This window comes from Triturus cristatus, chromosome 7 (genome assembly GCF_964204655.1).
Source record: "Triturus cristatus chromosome 7, aTriCri1.1, whole genome shotgun sequence".
Taxonomy (NCBI): domain Eukaryota; kingdom Metazoa; phylum Chordata; class Amphibia; order Caudata; family Salamandridae; genus Triturus; species Triturus cristatus.
In genome coordinates, this window is record NC_140590.1 from 1,600,017,731 (window position 1) to 1,600,037,260 (window position 19,530).

At 48.4% G+C, this 19,530-nt stretch overlaps 1 protein-coding gene across 1 annotated transcript in view; it reads left to right on the plus strand.

Annotated features, from left to right (window-relative positions):
• The window catches only part of PHACTR3 (phosphatase and actin regulator 3), a 584,477-nt gene that overhangs the window by 536,188 nt on the left and 28,759 nt on the right, over positions 1–19,530 (plus strand). The gene's annotated exons all lie outside the window — the stretch shown is intronic.

Sequence of the window (19,530 nt, forward strand, 5' to 3'; positions counted from 1 at the left end):
TGATTTGGATGATTCGAACGCCCATGCTTAATGCCCACTAGGGAGCCATAAATGTGATGAAGCTGGGCTGATACCTGTAAGTGATCCTAGATGTACTATAAGACCCTACTGTTACCCATCGAACTGTTTAAACATGCTGTAATTGTTGTCCTGATGTACCTTCATACTACTACAGTTAGATTTTCACGCCAAAGTGCCACGTCTGGTGGGGAGGGGGGAGGAGTAGAGGGGGGTTTGAATCAGTTTTACTCAGTCTTTGTTCCTTGTAGGCTGTTAACTGGATCGTTATTACCTTGGCTTAGATATGATGGTCCTGCACTAGTGATGGAGCTCTTATGTGATGTATTGGACTAATGTCTTGTGCCAAACAATATTGCTGCAGCCCGGAACTAAATGACATGCTAGGACTCTGCTATTACTTGGAAACCAGCTTTAGGATGTAGATATCTGATATCCTGTGTCTGTTGAACGATTCTTTTGTTACACTGAATAAAAATATGTTTTTTTTAAAAAAATACATTAAAATAAACATTAGCAACATTTGGAGTTTTAAAAAAGGTGGGATTGATGCCAGTATAGGGTCACAGAAAGGTGATGGAGTGATCAAATTAAGCAGAGCCTAATTTTAAAATAGCTTGGCATGCACACCACATAGAAAATAAGTATTGAGAGACAGAATACACAATGGGCATACTAGTATCATATTTTAAAATCCTATAGGCTTCCGCACAATGGTTTGTTCCAAGGTTTCTACATATCTGGACTAGCCTTCGGCGTCTAGCCTTCTTTTATGCCGGGCAAAAGAACAGTACATGTTGAACTGTCTCCGAGATGTGGTTGCAAGCTGGTCAACCCTGAGTTGACGTGCCCCCCCAGTTATTTGTATAAAGGCGCGAATCGGCAATGCTCCGTGCCTGAATTGTAAGTACAGCTTTTTCGCTGGATGACATCGAGAACAGTTTCTAGGCTATATTGCTCTTTAATCTCTAAGAAGGATGCAGTCATTGTACCAGTTGTGGGATTCCTCTTTAACTGATTAATTTTATAATTCCTAAAGGTCTATGACAGGGTCTTCCTAGATATTAACATACTGCTTCCTTCAGATTTAGCCCATAGGTCACCAATCCCCATAGCTTCTAAAAAAATTCTAGCACAGGCGCGCCACTACAATGCAAACAACCATATCAAAAGCAAATGTTGTGACATATTTACAACAGAATGCCGGAGCTAGGTGTCACGTCACAGTTGGTAGCGTCACACTCTGCCATCCAGAAAATGCAGGGATGCGTCATATTTACTATAATACGGCCCACCCCTGCATTTCCCCTAGCGCTGGCTCTAAATTTAGCGGCCTAGCGCCAACGCAGGCACTAGTGGCAGGGTACCTGCGTTGCAAGGGTACCTGCGTTGCAGGGAATGATTGTTCATGTGTAGGAAGGTGTCTCTTCCTACACATAAACAATCACTAATGGTGAAGAATGCAGCACATATAGAAGTTACAACTCGTCATTTTCTAATGATTGTTTATGTGCAGGAAGGGACACCTTCCTGCACATGAACACTCACTAATGAAGATTTGCTCTTTATATGTGTGCTGCGGAATGAGCACACATAGAAACAACAAAAACGAGGAGAAATTAATCATTTCTCCTTGTTGCGCCAGTTTAAGAGCAGGTTTTCCCTGGTCTTATTTTTAGTGCTGCTCCATATTTACGCCAGCCTTGTAAATAGGGGGCAGCGTCAAAAAGCAATTGGTGTTGTGGCAGAACGCCCACCGCAACACCCATTGCCAGCTCCTTTCACGCTAAGTGCTGCGTGAATGGGCCATCATTTACAAGACATGTTAAGTTGCTTAACGCCGCCTTGTAAATAAGGCGAAGGGGTTATCGCAACCAGAACATCAAAAAAGTGATGCTCTGGTGGCGATAACCAAAACAAATATGTAAATATGCCCCTTTATTCACAGCACTTGTTTGCCACACTATTTTTTGAAAATGCATTCTTCCATCAAAAATTAACGGAGGGGTGCATCGCATAGTAAAATACAGTGCCAAATACTGGATTTACACATAATTTCAGATAGTTTTCTTGAAACTTCACATAGTTATGCAAAAGCAAATAACGCAAATTTTGCAAACCCCAACATATTTCAGAAGCAGAATTTTGGTTTAAAGGGCTTTCTTAAAGGTGACAGCTGGGCTGTCAGGATCAGCTGAGGTTTGTCCAAATCTCACGCTGCACGGTCTATCCTATTCTCTATTCTCGGATATATAAAGCGCATGGCTACTCCCAAAGGCCTCCCAGCGCTGCAAGGTTCTTGCATCCATGCCTTTTGTCATTGATTTCCGGTTGCATGATGGTGAGCAAACTGTGAGCAGATTTGAGCTGTGATGCAAGGATTTTCAGATCCGAGGCAAAATGATGCTTTTGCCATTTAGGACTATTTCTGGCCACCCCTCCAACGATAGGGGCATTTTTTAGGCCATTTTTAGGTCTCGCCTGACCCAGCGCATGCGCTGGTCTGGCGAGACTTATTGAGAGGGCTCCAAAAAATGCTACCAGGCCAGCCTAGAGCTACAGTGCATGTGCGCGGGCGCGCGCGCCGTGCTTTACCAGGATTACTTTCGGTTTTGCGGCCGCACGGCCGCTTTGATGTTTGATTGTGATCGTGATCGCGATCACTTTCACTTTCGCGTCTCGCTTTTGGGACCTTATAAGTATTTAGTTATGCAACTGTTGCATGGCTAAACACTTATAAGGTTCCAAAGGCGGGACCTATTGGCTATGCCAATGCTTGTTTGTAATGTGGCTCCTGCTTGCTGCCATCTCTAATGGCGCCGTAAGGCAACTGCCAACTACATCATTAGTCTAGCACGAATCCTGTGCAATGTGGTTGTTAATTCATCACGGGCTGCCTTCTGTGGAACTCTGGACCCCTGCTCCCCAATGTTTTGTGCAGGTTGCAGGGGCTAGTGGGTTCCAGTGGGAAGCATGTAGAGCATAGGCATCAACATTAAACAGGATAGCGGCTAACTTTTAGGACTGTAAGAGGTGGCGTGCGCCCCCCCAAAAATAGCCTTGTCAAACCAGTACCTCTTTTAAACAATCCTTGTCCACAACACCATGTCTTACCAGAAAACATGTCAAGCTACTGCGTTTCGTTTGTTCATCATAAAAAAAGATGGCAACAAAAGACACACCTAGCAAAGAGATTGTCTCCTCGCCAACTTTGGGGATCATTTCCGTAAGTAAAGGATTCTCAGGGTCATATAATGAATAAACAGAGGGCGTGTTCGACCACAGAACATTAGAGAGAATGTGAGCCCACCCTCAAATCTCAGCTGTAAGACATATGTTCATTTATTATCTCAGGAAAGCATTTTCATGCGAAAAATGATGCCATGTAATAGCTTCCTTCAGAGGAAGTACTTGCCAACACAGTCAATGTTTTTTAAGTCCAGGTTGGGTGAGTTCTTAGAAACGCATCTCTTTGGTGAATTTATGTCAATGCCAAAAACTTTAAGGGTGAGGATTTTCAACTAATGATAATATTTTGGGACCGCAATTTAAGCATATTTCTCTTTGGTGAAAACATTCACAAATGTTGCTACTAGATTTAAATTGCCATCCTTTGGATGGGCACCGGAAAACCACCTTGTTCCTTTCAATGTTTATTTACTCGCTGGAAATGTCCTAGACCCCACTTGCCGCGTGCAGGCCCATCCAAGGGCACCAAGGTGGGACTGCGGAGACACAGGCGAGAGAGAGCTGAACAGCAGTGGGGCTGCACGCTTCCCAGTTCTCTCTGGACCTAAGGACACACTGCTGTGTCCACAGCGTCAGGCTCAACTGAGTCCATTTTATGCTACAGACTAGGCTGCATTGCAGCCCAAATTGGGGTTATGTGCCGTCAGCAAAAGGAAATGCTCCCAAATGGGGGGTTTTGTTGCTTTTGAAGACGGCAACCGTGTTCGATCCTGGATGCTGGGAAAGAATTTCACACCACACATCAACACCGCGATGACACTCCAGTGACTGCAACAGCACACGTGTGTCACCAGAAACCAGTCCCAGCACAACACGGCGTAGCACTTATTAAACTGAACACAAAGGATAAATGCACAGAAACGTGTTCAGCCATAAATACATGTTTGCAACAGAAAATTCATTTACTCCTGTCAGGGATTCACAGAAGGATTTCTGACAAGGACTGCACTATTCTACGCCCTGCGGGCAAAGGATTTCACGGTAGTAACCCCCATGGAAGGGTCTTGGGCCGATCAAGGCATGGCCAGCCTTTTAAATGTGTGAAGTGAACACCTGCCCACCTGAGCGTTTGTGGGATCTCACGAGCTGTAATTCAACGCTTCCCTACTCTGGAAAAGGATGGTGATTTCTTGGCTGGGGTACCTAACTCCCCATCGTTATTGGGAATGGGGACAGACCCCCTCCACACACACATTTGGTAGTGGTGTAGCTGACGGGCTCTCTCCATGGGAAAAAAAGTGGTTTCCACTTAGAGGGAAAAAATGTGAAAATGTGTTTTTGCACGTTTGGCTACCTTTCCCACTCTGTGAAATTGTATGATGCTTACAGGTCTGCGTGGGGTGAGTAGGCCGCCTTCAAAAGGTGACATGACAGGGGCAAGAGTGCACTTGGAAACCAGCTACTAAAAAAAAAAAAAAAAGGTGTAAAAGTACGTACATGCTGCTTCGTGGTACTCCACCCGTACTTTTACATTATTTGTAGTGAGTCAGGCCCTGAATATGCACCCAAAGCTGCAGAGAGATTTCACACAACTGAACACAACCACCCACACAAGACTATGCATTGACATACGAGAATGCCTTGGGACACACCATGGATCACACACACAACCTCCGGAAAACAAAACCAGCCAGCTAAAACGACACCCCACAGTAGAGCCTTTCACTGGCTCCTCTCCATTTATATACATCTGCTTGGCAATGGGCACGCGTACTGAGCGAGAAGGTATGTAACTGCCATGGTTCATGCCTCCGGGCTCTCCTAGCAAAACCATAGCCTACTAAGTCTGATACATTCAATTAATAAGGGCACGTTATTTACCCTAAGGGCAGACGCCTGTCTGGGATAGACTCCTGACATGCTGTAATGCATTACTGGTGGCTGATAGTGGACTGTATCAGGGTCAAATAACAATAACATGACACGCGAGAGCGCGAGGCAGCCATGGTACCTGCCGATGTGAACGTACCCTTTTCGTGGCCTGGTGCCAGCAGGCCCTTTCACTACCTGATAGCTGTATGTCTGAGAGTGCAGACATTTCAAGGTCAGGCACTATATCTTGAAAGATGATTCCCTGCTTCCAGGAAACCAAGGCAACATTCTGATAAAAGGACCAATCACGATGATGGTTGGCAAGACCATAAATTAGGCAGCCCGTGACCACACCGTGCATTCGTTGGTCTGATAATAATATTTTGTTTTTCATAGCACTTGATATCACACTTCTGCTAAGTGCTGCAAACAACAGGTGTAACTATTCACCAATTTAAAGGTAGTAAACTTACGGATCTCAAAATAATAAGCTGAGTTGGCCTTGACGGTATTTAAACTCAAAATCTGCTGATGTCGGAGTAATTTAGGGAAGAGTTCTCCAGCTCACCTATGAGGCCGAAACTAAGGAACGGTAAGACACAGCCTAACTACTTTAGTCTCGGAAATAGAGACCTGATCAACAGTTCTGAGCTGAGAATTCACACGGAGGTCAGATATCCAGAAAACCCTTTATCGAATTCTTACAGGCACCCATAAAGTGGGAAGGATAATAAAGAACAAGTTACTTACCTTTGGTAACGATGTATTTGTAAGAAACATTAGTTAGTTAGATTCCTCGCCTTAGAATATCCCCAGGCGTCAGGCTGGATCCGGAAAGATTTTTGTAGCAATACCCCTTGCGCGTCGGTAGGCGTCGTCTGCGGCTCTGTGTGCGTCGTCGGCGTCGTGCGCCGGAATGACGTCGTCGGAGTACTTAGACGCCGCCCTCGCACGCTGACGTCAGTTCTTATACATAGCTTTCCGCGCCAGGGATGCTGAGCCATGCAAGAGACCGACACTGGTGCCAAAAAATCTAGGGCCCTGAAAGGGAGAACCTTAACCCTAGATGTCGGTTCACAGAACGGGGAGGCTGGGTAAGTAACTTGTTCATCTGAAAGAAACACGTTAGTTAGATTCCTCACCTTAGAATAGACACCCCAGCAATACCAACCCCGGAGGTGGGCCTGCGAACCAAGATCACACCAGAAAGTCCTGGAGAACAGAACGGCCAAAGTGGCCATCTCTCCGGACTTGGCTGTCCAGGCAATAGTGCTTGGCGAACGTGTGCAGTGAAGCCCACGTCGACTCGACGGCAGGCGGTGTATCCAGTAGGTTGACAAGCGGTGGCGAATGCTTGATTAATGTGTGACTACAGGACGCCACCCTGATATACAAGTCCTGCATGATGCTATTAAGCATCCACCAGTAGAAAATCTACTGGAGTTCGAGTACAAGAATTTTAGGTGAGTGCATTAAGCCTCATGAGTGGTATGCATGAAGTAAATGCGTAAAGATAAGGCAGGGACCTTAAATTAAGTAATAGAAGAACAACGCCCTGACGAAGGCCCCAGACCCGATAGGGCTTGCAACGTTGGACGAAACATGTTGGCACGTAAATGAGGGTATATTTTAAACATCATGTTCAAAAGAACCCCAACATATGATTTTAACGGTACCACAAGTACCCCAGAATAAACGATTTGACCGGGGTATACTTGTAGGTATTTTTATTATACCAAAAAATCTGGTTCCCTGCTTAACCAGTTATCATCTTATATAAGAATTCCCAAAACATCCTTGGTTGAGTCCGCCCAGACAGTACCATCTTGTCTGGGTGTGGAGAAAATGCCTATGATGAAGCATGTCACTATTATGTGAGTGATGCGTCTTCATCAATATCTTTGATATTCCACCCGACAAAGTGAACTTCGCAGTACAATGAGAAATTCAGAGATCTGGTGTTCAGACAATGCATTTCCCGATATAACTGTAGTCCGTGTGGGATTACAGTGTAACAACAGTTGCTTATAGTGAAAAAAAGCCCACGTCGCCGCCTGACAGATGTCCTGCAAGGGGACTCCCCGTCCCAGGGCAGTTGTCGCCGCTGCGGCCCGGGTGGAATGGGCTCTCAGCCCAACAGGAGGGACCTTTTTCGCCAAGGAATAGCAGAGTTTAATACACAACACGACCCATCGTGAGATGGTCCGCTTTTGCACAGCTTTACCCTTCTTAGTACCTACATATCCAACAAAAAGTTGGTCGTCCACCCGGAACTGTTTTGTGCGGTCCAAATAAAAGGACAGCGCACGTTTTGGGTCCAGACGGTGGAGCCTCTCTTCATCTTTTGAAGGATGCGGAGGCGGAAAGAAGGTGGGCAGCATGACAGATTGCCCGATGTGAAAGGGAGTCACGACTTTAGGAAGAAAAGAAGGACGTGTCCGGAGGACAACCTTATCCGGATGAACCAAAAGGAAGGGAGGCTTAGCTGACAGAGCCTGGAGCTCACTCACCCGCCTAGCGGAGGTGATAGCCACCAGGAAGGCAGTTGTCAGAGTCAGTAGACGAATGGGACAGTTATGAAGGGGCTCAAAGGGAGCGCACATCAGAAAAGTGAGAACAAGGTTCAAGTCCCACTGAGGCATTACGAATGGAACAGGAGGGAACATATGAGTAATGCCCTTGAGAAAACGTGAGACAACAGGGGACTTGAAAAGAGAAGGCTTATCAGGAAGCCTTAAGAAAGCAGAGATTGCAGCAAGATAACCCTTCAAGGTGCCCAGAGCAGAGCCCTGCTGGGCCAAAGAAAGAAGAAAGAGGAGAACCTCAGAAAGAGGGGCAGAAAGGGGATCCACAGCCTTTGCTGTGCACCATGCCACACATTTGTTCCACCGGCAGGCGTCTACCGTCTTTGTGGAGGGACGCCTGGCTGCCAGAATGACATAACAGACTTCAGGAGGCAAGTCAAATGGCATCAACTGTCGCCGCTCAATCTCCACGCATGGAGGTGGAGGCTGGACAGGTTCGGGTGGAGGACCGTCCCCTGCTGCTGCGACAGAAGGTCCTCCTGAAGAGGCAGTCGTATCGGGGGATCGATGCACATACTGAGTAGCTCGGGATACCAGTACCTTCGTGCCCAATCCGGAGCCACCAAGATGACTTGGGCCCGGTCGCGCCTGATCTTCTTCAGCACTCTGGGCAGAAGTGGTATAGGCGGAAAGGCGTACAACAGACCGCAACTCTACTCGCGACGAAAAGCGTCTCAGAGCGAGTGCCGCCTTGGAAATTCCAACACGCAGAACTGCTGACATTGCGCGTTCTCTTCGGTGGCGAATAGATCTAACCAAGGCTCTCCCCACTGCAGAAAGAGACCTTGCGCCACGTCCAAGTTCAGACGCCATTCGTGATCCATCATGCACCGGCGGCTGAGTTCGTCTGCTCTGGCGTTCAGAGAGCCCGCCAGATGTTGAACCACCAGGGTGATGCCCTGATGTTCCAGCCATGTCCAGAGGCGCAGAGCCTCCTGACAAAGGGTCCACGACCCCACCCCGCCCTGTTTGTTGCAATACCACATGGCGGTGGTGTTGTCCGTGAACACCTGCACGACACTTCCCCGGACAGGAGGGAAGGAAGGCTTTTAGTGCAAGTCGGATCGCCCTCAGCTCCAAGAGGTTGATATGGAGACCAGAGTCCTCTGATCTCTGCCTCTCCCATATGGCCCCCCCATCCCAGGAGGGACGCATCCGTCACTACGACATGCTCCGGTTGGGGTAGGGAGAGGGATCTGCCACTGACCCAATCGCGATTCGTGAGCCACCACTGCAGCTGGTTCGCAGTGCCCTCCGAGATCAAGACATGGTCGGACAGGTTGCCTCGATGCTGGGCCCACTGAAACTTCAGGGCCCACTGCAGAGCCCGCATCCGCCACCTGGCGTGAGGTACCAACAGGATGCGGGAGGCCATGAGCCCCAGAAGTCGCAGCACCAACCTGACCGAAACTCAGGACAGAGGCCGGAAGATGGAAATCTGGGCCTGAATGTCCCGTACCCGCTGTTCCGACGGATAGACCCGGAACTGCACCGAATCGAGAACCGCCCCAATGAAAAGGAGCTTTTGGGAGGGACTCAGGTGCGACTTCGGCACATTGATGGAGAACCCCAGCGAGTGCAGGAGGTCGGCCGTAGTCTGGAGGTGGGAGACGACTTGCTGGGGTGAGCCCGCCTTCAACAGCCAGTCGTCGAGATAGGGGAATACTGGAACCCCTGATGGGCGCAGATGAGCTGCGACCACCGCCATCACTTTCATGAACACCCGAGGGGCACTGGTGAGGCCGAAGGGGAGCACGGTGAACTGAAAGTGCTCCTGACCCACCGTGAACCGCAGGTAACGCCGGTGGGCCGGCAGGACGGGGATGTGGAAATAAGCGTCCTGCAAGTCCAACGCTACCATCCAGTCTCCAGGGTCTAGGGCATCCAGAACCTGAGCTAAAGTGAGCATCTTGAACCGGTCCTTCCGGAGGAAGGAGTTCACGCTCCTGAGGTCCAAGATCGGGCGTAGGCCCCCTTTGCCCTTCTTGGGAACCAGAAAGTAGTGGGAATAACAACCACGACCTACTTCTGGACCAGGAACGCGCTCAACGGCCTCTTTGGCCAAGGGGGCCGAAACTTCCCCTCGTAGAAGATACAAATGATCCCCCGACATACGGTGGTTCAGCGGCGGCATGGCTGGAGGGGTCGTCTCGAAGGGGAGGGAGTAGCCCCTTCAGACGATTTGCAGCACCCACCTGTCCGACGTGATGGAGCGCCAGTGGAGCAGGTGATGGCGAACTCTGCCGCCCACTGGCGTTGAATGGGCCTGAAAGTTCGGACTAGGAGGGCTTTGAGGCGGATGCTGCCGGGGTGGATGTGGACTGACCGGCACGTTGACCTCCAGTACCGCCTCGGCGGAATCCACGTCTGCGAGGCCGAAAGACCCAAGGACTTGGCCGTGGCCCGGAAGTCCTTGAACCGAGCCAGCGCACTGTCCGCCTTCTTACCAAAAAGGCGAGTGCCATCAAAGGGCATGTCCATGAGGGAACTCTGGACATCCCCTGAAAATGACGTGGACCTCAGCCAGGCGTGACGCCGAAGCGCCACCGTGGTGGAAATCGCCCGACCCAGCGAGTCCGTGGTGTCAAGTCCACACCGTATGGCGTGCCGTGCTGCATCTCGACCGTCAGCAAGTGCTTGAGTGAGTCGTGTCCGGGCCTCCACTGGGCACAAGGGCAGCACGTCCTCCACCGTATCCCACAGAGAGTGGGAATAACGGTCCAAAAGGCAAACGGTATTTAAAGACCGCAGCCCCAAACTCAGGGACGAGAACAGTTTCTTGCCAAACTGTTCCAACCACTTGGATTCCCGATCCGGAGGAGCGGACGGGAAGGAGGATTGGGAGGTTGAGGCCTGGATAACCAGACTCTCGGGGGTGGGGTGTTGGGAGAGGAAACTGGGGTCGCCCGGAGCAGGGCGGTGGCGCCGGGCAACGTTCCGGTCCACAGGAGGAACTGTGGAGGGCTTGGACCAAGTGCCCTGCAGTACGTCTATGAGGGCCTCATTAAACTGCAGCAGAGGCTCAGTGGAGTTTGCTGTCGGTTGAAGGACCTCTGTGAGGACGTTAGTCCTCACGGCCACAGCAGGCAACTCCAGCCCTAGGGCTTCGGCCTCCTTGCGCAGCACCACTGAAAAAGCTGCACCCTCCTCCGAGGCCACAGTCGGAGGAGAGATGAAGCCAGCATCCGGCGAAGTGTCCAGACCACTGGCATCCCCCAGTTCGTCTGCCCAGTCCTGTGCAAGTTGACCCTGGAGGGCCATAGGGTCCTCAGACCCCTCCCAGTCGCCCCCGTCATCCGATTCCTGATAAACAGGAGGAACGATCGGAGCCGGACGGTAGATGAAATGGTCATCCATCGATGTCGGGTGCGGCGCCGGACGGCGCCGCACCGGCGTCGGGTCCGGACAGGGGCTGAACCGGGGAACGGCGTCGTCCGGAGACGGCGCCGGAGGTGGAACCGGTGTTGGCGCCGGCGGAGGAGGCGTCGTGAGGTCGACCGGCGCTGACCGAGATCCAGGCCTGGATCCCTCAGAGACCTGCGGCGTCGGGGCCGGAGCCGTCGACGGCGCCGGGGCCAGAGCCCCCGGCACGCGAGGTCACCCAGTCGAACCTGCGGGGCCCGAAGGCGCGCCTACGGCCCCTCATGGCCGAGAGGAAGGCACTGACCTCCGCCGGAGTCGCGTCAGTCCCAGGGACCGGCGGGTATGGGGATGGACGGGATTCCTGCGACTCCACCGGAGCCGCGGTGGTGGGACCACCCTGACCCTCAGCCGAGTCGCGCGACCGGCGAGGGGGTCCGAAAAGCGATGTCGTCTCTTGGACTTCTTGGAGTGCTTCAACTTACCGAAGACCCCGACGAGCGATGACGATGGCTGCGGCTCCGCGATCGGTCCTTGGACCTCCTCCTGGACCGGGACTGAGAGCGGCGCGGAGCCGAGTGCCGAAGCTCGAGAAGCTTACGGGACCGCTCCCGCCTAGCTTTCGACGTCAAGGCCTGGCAATCGAGGCACGACTCTGCGTCATGGTCGGCCCCCAGGCAATAAAGGCACCGGCGATGGTGATCCGTCACCGACAGCAGGCGATGACAGGTGTCACAGGCCTTGAAACCAGGCATCCTACCGGCACCAGAGTCGAGTCGATAGACCAAAAGAAGTAAAAAAAGTTAGTCAAAAAATGACTAGGGGTAAGCTCTTCCCGGATCGGCGCTTACTGGTGCGGAAAAAAGAAGAACTGATGTCAGCGCGCGAGGGCGGCGTCTAAGTACTTCGACGACGTCATTCCGGCGCACGACGCCGACGACGGACGCGGAGCCGCAGACGATGCCTACCGACGCGCAAGGGGTATTGCTACAAAAATCTTTCCGGATCCAGCCTGACGCCTGGGGATATTCTAAGGTGAGGAATCTAACTAACGTATTTCTTTCAGATATACCATTTTAGTAAAGATAGATAGGGTGCATCTTGAAATCTCAATTTTATATTAAATCAATCTCAGCTTTTATTTCGCAGGTCTTACCAGCCACTTTGCTGTGGTAAGATATTAGCCCTGGCGTCTGGACAATATCTTGGTGACCATCATCAGGGTCATTGGCATCATCATATAGGGGGGCTTGGATCAGATCCGCTTCATATAAATATTAAGTGAGAGAAGAACCAGTGGAGAGCTGGTGAGGATCCCAGATGAGGAGGACCAGTCCCCACAGATCGAGCCACCAAGGCACACACTTTGTTTCCTGTTCATAAGGACAAGTAAAATCATTCCTAGGCTGATGTTGTTGAAGTGGAATATTATTATTGACTATATCAAAGGAGGCAGAAAGGACCACCAGCATGGATAGAGAACTGTTGTCCACTTAGGATTAACTCCACTACAGGAAAAAACATGGATATAGCTCTAAGTAACAGAAGATAGGGGCCGGTTGATTGCTATCGCACTGGGCGCAGCCACTCAGAATATCCTTGCACACTGGCGGTCCACCCGGCCCCCAACACACTCTGGATGGCTACAGAGGCTCTGGCAGGTACTGGGGATGGAAAAGCTCACCCTCACTTTAGCTGGCAAAGGGTCTGAATTTCCAGAGCTGTGGCGACCCTTTTTGACCTTGCTCACAGCTGAATTCCGAGAACTAACATGCCCCAGATATCTCAGACTTCTTCGCCTTGCTGATACACAAATCCCGCAAACTAGCTCCTCGCGTAAGCCCAAGCCACCATGCTGATTTCCAGAGCACTCATTCTCCTTTTTCCCCCTTTTTTTCTTCCCTTTTTTGGTGGATGAGGGGGAGGGAGGTAAAGTTAGGTGTTAAATGTTTGTTCTGTTTTTTCCCACCCCTACGTATTGTTTCCTCCCGTAGACCCGCTCCGCTCATCTTACTTTAGTAATGTTATCTACTGCGACACTTGTTGTCTTCACTGCGCTGTCCTAAGGGAGCTGGGGGTCTTTATGTCTTCTGTTTGAAAATCAATAAAAGATTTAAACCATAAATAACAGAAGATTTCTCACTTCAACTCGTCATTTCATAGCCTGTCTTGAGTCTCTGTCCAGTGCCAGTATTGAACCCTCACTCCAGATTGGTGGCCTACAAGCACTCAAGCCAATCTCAGCTGAAGATGTAAGCCTGCAGGGATGTGCCTTTACCTGCTTCGCAATGGATTGGCTGCAGATTTTTTTCTTTGTTGGCAATTTCTTCAGAAAAGAAGCCAGTGGGACTGGGGAGGCAGGATTTTTGGCATCAATTTTTCACACTAGATTCATTCTTTAGGCCGTTTCTTTGGAGGGAAAAGGGTTCAGATTCTTGGGTTGAAGTAGCCTAACTCTAACCAAAATGTACCTAGTAGACAAACAAATTGCGAACAGCATGACACACAGCAGAGTCGCCAAGGTCCCAGCTGGCCAGAAAGCCCAGCAATATGGTATTCACCTAATAAATGATGGCCAACTGGTCTTTACAAGGCTACAGTCCCAGAGGTAACCAACATGCCCCGTGATATTCTGCAACGTAGGAAGATAGGAAGCTGGGATTGTAGAAACTTGAATACCGGCCTACAGTGTCCAACCTTGATAGAGAGAAAAAGAGGCAGAAAGGAAAACAGAGGAAGAAGTCATTCAAAAGACAGTGGCCCAGAATGCACGAAAGAAAGCACAGGGCACCAGCTGGAAATGTTCATTTTTGTCTGGTGGTGGTACAGTTGAGCCCAACCCAGTTTGCTGCAAACTATGAAATTTTCTAGTTGATCCACTAACTCGCCTGCACAGCAGAACTGGGCGTTCGAAAGGACCCAAGTTTGCCCTTGCTATGCCCACATCTACCGATCCTCACCTTCCCTTTTCCTGTGCCTTAGCCTCTGAGGGGTATATAAATGTGCAGCGTGTGTCCTAAAGTGGCCGGTAGGAAACGCATTTGATGCTATTAGTTATATATAAATCTATACACTTAAAAAACAAATGTGCGTGGGGCCCTGGTGAATGTTGAGGTAACGTTTTTGGGGCTATAGAAATATATAGAAAAATATGCTTACTAATTTGACTTTAAAATGTTAAATACATTAATATAATAGAACAAAAAGTATCTAATAACTGAATTTTCTTTTGTCAAAATTTCTGTGGTGATATGTACACACCCAATGTACAATATCACTTCATTTTTTTGGCCCTTGCATTATATTTTACATGCAAGTTTAGGGCAGATCTTAGTCAGTTAGATTCAGGGGTGTGGATCTCAAATTTCCCAACTAAAATAGCAGTGTGCTGCAGGGTGGAGGAGTGAGATGACCAAGAGTGTGGAGTGAGATGCACTGTTTCCATGAGGAACAGGTTCAGCACTGATTGGCATTAGGTGCTTCTCTGTATAGAGTGGCACAGTGGGTGAAAAAAGATCGGTTGGAATGCTACCCCAATCGATTGCCACTAATTAGACTATTTGAGGCATACATCCCATAATCTTTTGGATGTGTGATTGCCAGTAGTATGCCTGGAAACATGAGACTAGTTTAGCTTTCTATGCCTACTACTGCCAATGTTTGTGAATTCCAAAAAGTAGTAAATTTGCACCCTATTCAGGGTGTGCTTCTGTGGGTGCGGATTTAGAATAGTGTCTGTTACCACGCATGCCATTACTACGTGTGACTTACCAACGCAGTCAATACTACAACTGTGTCATTACCACAAGTTCCATTACAATGCAAGTCATTACAACAACTTGCTTAAGGCAAGCGCTGGACTTCGGAATATTTTTAAATTACTATTCCAACTCCAGTCTGTGTATCAGTAGGGAAGGTGTTGGACTTAAAATCCAACACAAGTCCAACAAAGCATTCCCTAAAGCAAGTCGTTGTAATGACTTGCGTTGTAATGGAACTTGTGGTAACGTCGCAGCCGTGGTACTGACTGCGTTGTAAAGACACTGCGATGTAATGCCTGCGTTGTAATAGATGTTTCCAGTGGATTTATTGCTTTTTTGGCAAACTGGTTGCCATATATATTTAGGATCCCACTCCAAAAAATTAACAATTGAAACCCTCGTAGTGAAATGAGAACAACAACAAAACTGGCACAGACATAGCAGACCCAACTCAGGACCCCAGGTCCAAACACTAAACCAAAAATGCCTTTGAGGATGGTCACATTCCAAATACCCCTGCTATAGCTACGCTCCTGCCCTCCCCACCTGGGCCTGGTAGTTCTCCCTGGGAATTCATGACTACAGTCACATACAACACAATAGCCTGGAGTCCCTCTACTGGGACCACCGATTTTAAATGTATTTTCACTGCACGCACTCTTCTTCGATTCTGCTCCAAGAAGCCTTGATGGTAGAGTTGTCAAATCTGTGCATATGGGCTGGACTCCATGGGCCCGATTCACAGAACTAACTTAGGACAAAATCCTAAACTTACTACCATTTTGGTATTCACAGAAGGCACTTACTCATTTTGGTATTCACAGAAGGCACTTACTCATTTCGGTATTCACAGAAGTTAGGAGTCCTAACTTTAGGACTCCTAAATGCCTTCTGTGAATACCGAAAGTCTTAAAATTAGGATTTTTTTCAGTTTAGTAGTAGTATAGTTAGGACTCCTAACTTTAGGACTCCTAAATGCCTTCTGTGAATACCGAAAGTCTTAAAATTAGGATTTTTGTCTATTTAGTAGTAGTAAGGTTAGGACTCCTAACTTTAGGACTCTTAAGTGCCTTCTGTGAATACCGAAAGCCTTAAAATTAGGATTTTTCTCAGTTTGGTTGTAGTAAAGTTAGGAGTCCTAACTTTAGCACTCCTAAACTGATAAAAATCCTAATTTTAAGACTTTCGTTATTCACAGAAGGCATTTAGGAGTCCTAAAGTTAGGACTCCCAACTTCTGTGAATACCGAAGTGAGTAAGTGTCTTCTGTGAATACCAAAATGAGTAAGTTCCTTCTGTGAATACGAAAATGGTAGTAAGTTTAGGATTTTGTCTCAAGTTAGTTCTGTGAATCGGGCCCCATGATTCTAGTCCTTGCCTTTTACAAATCATTTGATCAAGTGATCTGAAGGCGCCATGTACAAAGCTCAAGTTGCAAATAGAGGAGGGCATGTGGGCAAATTGATAGGGCGACTGGAGACAGAGCAGAGATATGGGTCTGGGTTGGTTGTGAGTCCATGCATGAACCAAACCATGAAAATGTTTGCCATGTATATTGTGCAACAAACATATTGTAAAAATATGATACTGATACAGTCTCTTCAAAATTTAAAAAAACTGTATTTCCTTAACTTGCAGAAGCATTTCACCTTAGTACATCAGGCTTTATCATTGCATAGACAGACATTTATAAAAAGTGATCATTTTTAGAAACATTCATGGCTCGCTTCCCCTGCTCCAGTGAGAATGCCCTTAGTGAACTAAGAGGCAAGTTAGTTGTCATGTAAACCCTGGAAGTGGCCTAAATTTTTGTTATAGAGGGAGCGACATTATAGTCTATTAAATTAAGCGTAAGATGTGCTTGTATAACATACATCATGAATCAAGCTTTTAAAGGTCTGCTCATATGTGATAATAAAAAAGGAAGCTATGTGAAATACAATATTTCCCTAGGATCACACAGTTTAACAAGCATGGAAGCCAGTATTGATTCCATATTATCTGGTTTAACATTTTAAAATGTAGCCACCAGGGGCCGTATTACATAAGGTACCCCGGGCGTTTGCACCCACTTTGTGCGCCCCAGGGCACTTTGGTATTATAGAAGGGCGTGCAGACGCTTGTGCATTCCCTTCTATAATACCGATAGCGCTGGTGCAGTTAAAGTGCCAGTGCTATCAACAGAGGGTGTTCCCTCATTTGCATAGGGCTGAGGGGCGTGCCCTATGCAAATGAGGGAATACCTTTGACTCTGCACCCGTGCCAAATTTCAGACGCGGGCGCAAAGCCAAAGAAGCCCTCAAGAGGCGCACTGACAGTGCGCCATTTAAAAGGTGGCACACTGTCAGTGCGTCCCCCGAAAGCAGCCCTCTGCAGGGGAAAAGCGGGTCCCATTGACCCCCCCCCCAACATCCCCTTGCAGGCGGGTGCAGTCACTGACTGCACCCACCTGCAAGGGGATCTCTCATCCCCTTTGACGGTGCAGGTGGGTGCTCCGTGTTTTCACATGAATGCGCTGCCCTGGGGCACCGCAAGTTGGCGGCAGCCCTCAGGGCAGCGCATTCACCATAATGGGGCGCATTGGCATTGTTTGCGCTAGGCACACCTTTTCAAAGATGCCCTGGGCGCAAACAATGCTAATACTTAATAGGGGCCCAGATGAGTATCTCTATCTCTCTCCTGTTAACATCAAGTGTCACTGTTTTGACTTTCATCCTCGACTCACGATGAGAAAAAAAGACGGCCACCGAATTACTAAATGCAGCAACACCAGGCACCTTAGTCTCACCTGGTGGCATAAACCTGCATGGATAGAGTTTAGGCAGACTCACAATGGGAGCCTTAGTTTAAGAAAAAAAGAAAAAGAAAAAAAATAAGATCATGGTTTTTGGACTTCTGCTTCAAAGATACTTTTGAACCCAGATGGATTGCAGTTAGAGTGTTTGGTTTACTTATAACGCTTTATATTGTGTATGTATATATGTATCTATTGGCCTTTCTCTAATTTCTTAATAATTGGCAACTGGTGACGCACCCAGTTGCTAACTATAAAGAAAAGAGAACTCGACTATTATAACTTATTACAGTTGTGTTCTGATATCACAATGCCTGCTACTAGTTAGCAGCCGAGGTGAAAGGCAGGTCAGGTCACGGAGCATAACTGAAGCATCGGTTTAGCAACGAAATCTTAACGCTGTTTTTTTCTCCTGCTCTATTTTTCTAGCTCACAATGATAAGTAGAGACAACATGCTTATTTTTGCCACTCATTAGATAGTTAGAGAAAAGCTAGAATCTTTCTGTGTGTTTCTGTACATTCCGAGCTACTACTGCCTTTTTTTTTAATGTATTAAAACTGACTTTTATTTAACTGTTTCTAATATCTGTTTGCAAAAATATCTATCAGGTTTTGATGTGTTTAATTTTACACTGGCGGTTTTATTTGTATTCTTCATGTTTACAAACGTGCTCGCTCTTTCATATGAAAGAGCTACGCACCAAGGTTTTCAGTGGATGTGGAAAAAGTGATGGCGTGACCATGTACTATATGGAATAAAGTTCTCCCTCTCGTGAACATAATAAGAATATTGCAAGTCATCCCAGAGTTCAATAGCCTTATAAAGGAACTCGAACATCATGGTTATGGAACTCCTTGGTGACTTGCAATATCCTTATAATGTACGGCAGGGGGTACTTTATTCCATATATAAACAAACATATACGTATATATATATATAGAGAGAGAGAGAGAGAGAGAGAGAGAGAGAGAGAGAGAGAGAGAGAGAGGTACATAGAGGTATAGATATATATATTATATCGATTACACATCTTGGATGAAGTGACCTGTACCCCACTTTAGCCCCACCCCCCACCCCTCCCAACAGTGTGGCTCGAGATAATTAGTATTTGACATAACAATAACGTTAGATGGCTCCTGCCCAAAAAGCCTGTGTGAAATGTATACCAGGAGGAGAGGAGTTAAAAGCTGTTACTATGTAGTAAGTGCTGTCTGCTGCTGTTATCAGCGAGGGATGCTGTATCCCGAACATGGTGTCTACCTTTCACCTAGCAACAGTGGGGGTGATCCTTCCCCCTCCTCTCCCTTCCACGGCACGACTTCTCGTGGAAAGCATCCGCATCTCCCGCGAAGAGGGGGCTGGGGGTCCCTCGTGTGATGCAGGCGTGGAGTGGCGCTGCCACCGCTCCTGTGATTGGAAGACGCCTGAAGGGGGCAGGGCTCGTGAGAGCTGACAAGAGCAGTGTCTGGGAGCGTGTTACTAGCAGCATCCGTCCCTCAGCAGGCACTCTCTGCTCTGACAGCAACGAAGCAGGGAGCTCCCGGGGTCTCCGGCCTGCAGCGAAGCTGTGTGCGCCTCAGCACCTGCCCAGTAGAGCTGTGGTGCAGGCACCTGCCACAGCACGGCTCCTGCTGACCCGCCAGCGGGCAGCTCCCCGTCACACCTGTTTAGGAAGACAGCACTCCCTCCTTGTATTTACCAAATTCATGAACTGGCCCCAGGGACATGTTGTACCCTAGTGATGGAGAAGTGACCGTGCAATAGCCTGGGATTAAACCAAGGATCAGGGCAGATTTTGGGGCATTCCCGGGGAGATCCCTGAGGGAGTTTGTGTCACACGGTTAGAAGTCTCCGCCAGTGGCTTCTGATGTGCTGGGGAGGTTTGACATCTCCTTCTGCACGACCCTGTGCTGTGTTTGTGCACACGGACGCCTGGACACTCTTGCATGA